Source organism: Crocuta crocuta, unplaced genomic scaffold (assembly GCF_008692635.1).
Source record: "Crocuta crocuta isolate KB4526 unplaced genomic scaffold, BGI_CrCroc_1.0 scaffold8, whole genome shotgun sequence".
Classification (NCBI taxonomy): domain Eukaryota; kingdom Metazoa; phylum Chordata; class Mammalia; order Carnivora; family Hyaenidae; genus Crocuta; species Crocuta crocuta.
Window position 1 is genome coordinate 2605491 of NW_027532162.1, and position 6504 is coordinate 2611994.

At 64.1% G+C, this 6504-nt stretch overlaps 1 long non-coding RNA gene across 1 annotated transcript in view; it reads left to right on the plus strand.

Annotated features, from left to right (window-relative positions):
* The first annotated feature begins 1605 nt into the window (after positions 1–1605).
* Positions 1606–6504, plus strand: part of LOC144241845 (uncharacterized) — a 9006-nt gene continuing 4107 nt past the window's right edge. The window contains exons 1-2 of the long non-coding RNA XR_013338209.1: positions 1606–1884; positions 2212–2339. This is a non-coding gene — a long non-coding RNA (uncharacterized LOC144241845). The remainder of the gene's footprint in view (positions 1885–2211; positions 2340–6504) is intronic.

A 6504-nucleotide genomic window follows, 5' to 3' on the forward strand; every position in this document is an offset into this window, starting at 1 on the left:
AGAAGTCAACCGCAGGGCAAGGAGCCCCCACCCAGGACCCCGCGGGACCCCGCGGGCGCGGGGGTAGACACCCCGCTCTGGGCAGAGGTCCTTCCCTCCGGGTTTCACGGCCCTGGCGGGATCCTTTGCCGCTCGAGCTCCCCGATGGACCCGTGGCTCCAGCAATCACGACCCAGAGTGGAAGGTGGGGGGCGCTTGAACGAAGCCCCCTGGCTCCGTCCCCCACCCCGGCGATTCCTCCGTGTCTGGAGCGGGGGTGCGGGGCTTCGCAGCCCCAGGAACTCTCTGCCTAGAGAGAAGCCAGCCTGGTCCTCGCTGTCCCTCCCAGCCCTGGGTAGGGGTCGTTCAGGTGGGTTAGGGGATTCTCAGGAGCCAAACCTGGCCGGGGCGGTGTGTGTGTGTGTGTGGGGGGTCCCACTTACCTGCACCCCCTTTCCCGCAGGGCACCGCTGAGTTAGCAAATGGTTTCCTTCCTTTGCCTTGCTCACCCTTTTGGGTGGTGTGTGTGTGTGCAGAGAAGCCTTCTGCTTGGCAAGCCTCCGAGACGATGTTCGGGGGTCTGGGTTGCCGCTACCCGGCAGGGGCCAGGGGAGTCCCAACTTTTGTTGGAGCAACTCCGGAGCCCCGATTCCTGGATTTCGGGGCGGGGGGCAGGGTAGGATGCCAGTCTAGGACCTGTGCCCTGCACCCACCCACACAGAACCGGGACAGACCATGGAGCGGCCCTCCCCCCTTGCCGTATTGAGTCTCAGAAAATGAAGAGGCCACTTGGGGCTGGGAGCGCCCTTTGTGCTGCCCTGGACCTGCTGGCGGGGCTGGAGCTGGTTGGTGTGTGGAAGCACTGGTCTGGGGTAGGAACGGACGGTACCCAGCCCGCACGGCCCCCATCCCAGGGAGGCTCAGGGGAGCAGCACGAGGCTTTGGGGCTGTCACCTCTCTGGGGGTTCTGCTGGTTTCTTGGGCGGACAGGCTACACTCCATACCTCAGGATTCCAGAACACTGGACAAGGTGCTCAGGCCCTTCTGGCTCCCCCAGCCGCTCATGCAGGTGAGGACAGACCCAGGATCCAGGGACTCGATGGCCTTTGGAAGCGGGGCCCGGGCTTGGTGACTCCTCTCCATCCTGCCTTCTCCCTCTCCTGAGCCATCTCTCTCTCCCCGGGAGACCCAGCCGCACCTCCCCCCCCCCACTGCCCCCTGTCCAGGGCAGAGTGCCAGCTCACCCTGGCCCTGGCCCTTCCTGTGGGCTGCCCATCCTGCCCTGCCCTGTCCTGGGGGGTCAGCAGGAGACCTTGGTCTTGAGAGTCTTGGTCCAAGACCCAGAGGCCTGGCCCCAGTGGGTCTGCCAGGCTCTGAACCGCAGAGATGGAGCTGGGGCTGGTCCCCCTGCTTCTGGGTCTGGCTCGGCCCGCCCACCCCCCTCCTGACTGCCCTCTCACAGCTCCAGCAGGGGGCGGGCAGGGGAAAGGAAAGGTCCATCTGGTGTCCAGGAGCAAATTGAAAAGGGCTGAGGGAGGGGACAGGGGCTGGGGGCTTGGCTCAGCCAAGGGAAGGTTGGGCGGCCTCCCTGCTTCCCAGGCCGTTCCCATGGGGCCGTCTCCCCGTGCAAGGGAGGGCTTGGGGGGGTTGCCCCGGCTTTGGCCCCTCCCCCGTGGTGCCCTGCGCAGCGCTCGGTGGGTGGGTGTGCGGTGGGCACAGCCCCTGATTTTCTCCTGCTGAGCAACTCCCAGCGACCAGGGTCATTCCTGCTGAGACTTCCCTTGGGGACAGCGTGGGCCACCCTGCAGGCCTGAAGCTCTGGGTGAGATGGGCCAGCCTGCACACCTGGCTGAGAGTGCCCGAGACCTGTGACTGTGTCCTGGCTGAGCCCCGGCTCAGCCTCTGGTGAGCTGAGTCACCAGCCCTCCTTGGCCACTGACCCTGGGTCTCCCCTTCCATTGGCCTCTGGGCGCTCTGGGAATTCCTGGGTGCTGTCCTGCCTCTGCGCCCCCACTTATGTTCCCTCCTGGCAGCTCCCACCCTTCCTCCTCCCCCACTGCCTTCCCCTCCGCCCGCACGCACCCTGCCCTGCCGCCCAGTGGGGGCCGTGACCAGCCCTGCCCTCCTGCGTCCCCCTTGCCCTCATCCGCCCCCCTTTGCCGCGGCCTCCGTGGGGGTGTGTTTCACCACCGGCTTCTGTAGCTGCTGCCGCTTACGCCTCGCTCCTCCCAGGCTGGTCCAGCTGGGATCCTCGGCAGTGACCCGATCCCGACCCCCAGGGGAAGCCCAGCAGACCTTCGGGGAGCGAGTGAACGAGTGTGGCGTGGCCTCCCTGGAAACTTGGTTCAGGAGAATCCAAGGTATTTCATTCTGCTCTTTTTTTTTTTTTTTTTTTTTTTTTTTTTTTCCTGGGGGCGGGGTCTTTTGAACGTTTTCCGTGCAAGATTTTGGCTTTCCAGACTCTCTGAGAGANTCCCCTTTTTTTTTTTTTTTTTTTTTTTTTTTGTCTCCTGGCAGCGGTGCTCAGGTGAGGCGAGAGGGCCGCGCGGGCCCGGGGAGGTCTTCCAGCCCCTGGGAAGGCCCCCTCGGGTTTGGCGTCAGATGAGCCCTCCTTCCCCTGGCCACTGGGCCAATCTGTTTCCCTTCCCGGGAGAAGCAGGCCCTCCCGTCAGCGTGCTCCCACAGGGCATTTGCTTCGAGAATGACTGCCTTCCAAACCTCCCTCCACCTCCCTGGACTCCAGCTGGGCTGGGCTGCGCTGGACACCCTGCAGGGGGTGGTGGCTAAGGTCTCACTGGTCTGGTCTTCGAGGGTCCTCAAGAGAGCAGGTGGAGACCTCCCCCCACGAGAGGCCCCGGCTGGCACCCTCCGTGTAGTTCCGGGCAGGAACGGGGCGATGGTGGGGCTCCCGGGGGTTGGGCAGGTTGCGGGGCAGGTAGCGAGCCAGGCCTCAAGAGCTTGTGAGGGTCCCCGGGCCCAGAGGCCTTCTGGGGTTAGAGGCCTGGGGCTCCTGGCCAAGGAGGTGCCGGCCAGGCCACCTGCCGAGTGACCTGGGCACATCCCTTCTCTCCCTCGGGCCTCGTCCACACGGCAAGGAGACTGGGTGGCTAATCTCTGGTGCTTTCCCTGTGTTGTCCCTCCACCACTCCAGAAGGTTCTAGGATGTTTTATAGGACCTGCATGTGGCTTTGGGGCTGGTGAGTCCCCCCACCCCCCACTAGAGAACAGAAGGCAACTGTGGCCTCATGACCTTGTTGCTGGCTCCCGCCTGGCCTCTCCTTTGCTGCCCTGCCCCGGCCACGGCTCTGGGCCCCCACGTTCCGGCCCACCCACCCCTCGGAGCCCGGGCACGGGCGTTCCTGCTGTGAGCCCAGACACAGCTTGCGGGTGCCCGGCCAGGCCCCTCTGGAGGGTGAGCTGGCGCCTGCGAGTGGCCCTGTGTGGGGAGGCCTGCGGCCTTCGTGGGGCTGGAGGGGCTCTGGAGGGGCTGGGCCACTGGCGTGCGACGGGCAGACCCCGCTCGGAACCCTGAGGCTGGCTGCGGCTGCCCGAGTCCATCTGCCACATCCATTTCTCACCCTCCCTTGAAAGGTGGGGTGCAAGCAGCCAGCAGAGACACAGACACCCCAGTCCCTTTGCTTCTCTGTGCCTCAACTTTCTCAGCTGAGAGATGAGCCTGATGTCGTGAACGTGTTGTGTGTGCTGGGCAATGCCAGGTGTGTGCACACGTGTGTGCGTGCATGCGTCTGTGTAGGTGCTGGCAGGGAGAGCTCAGAGAGGAGGGGTCCTGCTGAGGCCATGGGGGGGGTGCCAGCTGGTGATGCTTAACCGCAGCCCCGGGCCATTTTAAGCTGCGAGGGTCCTCCTGAGCCCTTTGCTGTTTTGGGGACCCCCCCCAAGCCCTGCTCCACGCCAGGCTCCCATGGTGGTCCCGGGCCCGTGAGTGAGTCAGGCACGCTGTCTGTCCCCCAGGAGCCCCCCAGCCTGGCCGGGCCCTGGGAGGGGTAGGCTCGCTCAGGCGGGGCGCGCCCTGGCCCTCTCTCCACGGGTGTGCACAGAACATTCCTCATCTTCCATAGGACCTTCTGGAGCAGGTGAAGGACTCAAAAGGGCAGGAAAGGCTGTGTCCGGGCGGCTCTGCCTGCACACGCCCCTGGGTCTCCGGCAAGTTACCAGAACTCTCTGTGCCCCATCTCGGTTACCTGTCAGCTGGGCAGAGCTTTCAGCCCCAGCCCGAGGAGCTGTTGTGCACACAGGGTCGTGTGCACACAGGGACACAGCCTAGTGCAGCGACGCTGTGGAAATCACAGTGCCAGGCAGCGCTGAGCCCCGGCACGCGGGAGGTGCTGCACACGCGTGTCACAGCTGCTCCCGGGCGCCTTGGGCCCCCACGTCCAGGTGCCTCCCAGCTTGTCCTCTCCTCCCCCCCGGAGGGTCCTGCTGGAACACTACGCGGACGCCGCCAGGTCTTAAGCTGGGGTTTCCTCCCCCTGGAAGCCCATCTCTGTGAAGTCTTCAGGGCCCTGGACACCTCTCTGTTCCTGGTAGTTGTGTTTTGATGGGGCCCTTTAGGTTTTTTTGTTTTTTTAATGTTTTTATTTATTTCTGAGAGAGACAGTGTGAGCAGGGAAGGGTCAGAGAGAGAGGGAGACACAGAATCCGAAACAGGCTCCAGGCTCTGAGCTGTCAGCACAGAGCCCGACATGGGGCTCGAACCCACGAACCGTGAGATCATGACCTGAGCCAAAGTCGGACACTCAACCGACTGAGCCACCCAGGCGCCCTGCTTTGGGTTTGCACATGGCAGAAACTCCATCCAAATGAACTTGAGCTAGGAAGGAATCTACTGGCTCCAAGGGGTGAAAGAGTCCAGGCGAAGCCCCACCTCCAGGCGCAGCTGCCAGGGCCCTGCCCCGTCCCCCCACTGCTGGGGCTGTGGGCCGCTGTCCCTGGTGCACCCGCTGCATTCTCAGGTGGGGTTTGCTTTGCTCTCAGGTGACCCGGGGTGGGGGGCTGCAGTGGGTGCAGCTGTGTGTGACTGCTTTCCCTCTGCGAGCGTCTGATCTGGTGTAAGGGGAGGGCAGGGGTCCCGTTCCCGCAAGCTTGAAACTCACCTGCACCGCCTGGGTCATGCTGCCCCCGGGCTGTGAGCAGGGGCTGGGGGTGGTGACCGTGCAGCCACCACCAAGAAGGCCCCCTTGCTTCCTCATTCTCCCGCTGCAGAAGCTGGCCTCCCGCTTTGGGGCTCGGTACGCCTGTCCCCTTTTCCTCACTTTCCAAAATGCCTGAATCGGTCTGCGTTTTCTGGTTACCTGTGTCGCCCTCACTGACCGTGGGCTCCCAGAGGGCAGGCTGGGGCTGACTCACCTTGTCTGCCAGGCCTGCACACCGTGGGGCCTCCGTTCCCCGAGGGGGTCTGGGGGCGCGTCTCAGAGCAGGCCGTCTTACCTGGTGCGTTAGGGACTGTTGGCCACCTGTTGCCGGAGTGACGCGGGGTGACAGCCACACAGTGATGCGGGCTTGTCTCTCTTGTGCTGTGGGGTTCAGCCGGGCCGGGGTTGGAGCCCTGCTGATATTGCGGGGGCCCTGGCTGGGATCACGGTGGCTCTGCTCGCTCCCCGACCCCGGCTGGCTTGCCCAGACCTGGTCTCGTGGGGAAGGCAGGGCCACAGAAAGACAGCAGCCCCTGTGCACGAGCTTGTGGGCAGGCGCTGACCAGTGCACATCTGCTCCCATTGCACTGGCTCGGGGAAGTCGTGGGTGAGCACCACGTGGAGCACCGTGGGGCAGAGCCATGCCCAGAGCAAGGGACGTGTGTGTGTGTGTGTATGTGTATGTGTGTGTGTGTGTGTGTGTGAAGAGCTCTGTGCCCCAGGGACAGAGCAGGATTGGTACCTGGACTTCTGGTGGCAGTTGCATGCCCCCCCCCACCCCCCCAGTGGCTGTGCCCTTGCTGGACCAGACTCAGAAGCTGGGTCTTGAGGGATGGCATGTCCCGGTAGGTACCGACTCGCCTTCCGCCTTGCCCCTCCCCACCCCCAGCCCAGAGTGGGAGGCCAGTCAGCTCCGGGGGCAGCGGGGAGGTCCATCTCCTGTGGCCCACATGGCACTGGGGGCTAGCTGAGGCGCTTGACAAGTTCTTAGGGGGACATTCGTGCCCTTCCCGGCCTCCATCCTCACCTGTGAGATGGGGATGGACTTGGCGAGCAGGAAGGGACTTCTAGTTCAGGGCTTGGTGTCAGAGAGAAAGAGATGGAAGAGTCTGGGAGGCAGGCCTAGTCCTTGCCACTAACATTTGCCTCTTTCTGGAAGCTTCTATAGGCTCCCTTTAGTGGGGGTGGTGGGTGCAGGGGTGCAGGAGTTGGGTGTGTGATGGCTTTCTGTGACTCTGATGACTTGTGGTCACCTGTCAGCTGGCCTTCTGGGGAAGCCCTTGAGAAGAGGGGCCGGGCCGGATGGGAGTCCCTCTGGGCCAGGGCCCATGGCCTTGCCTCCCTTCCTTTCCTGGGGGGGTTTTTTTGAACC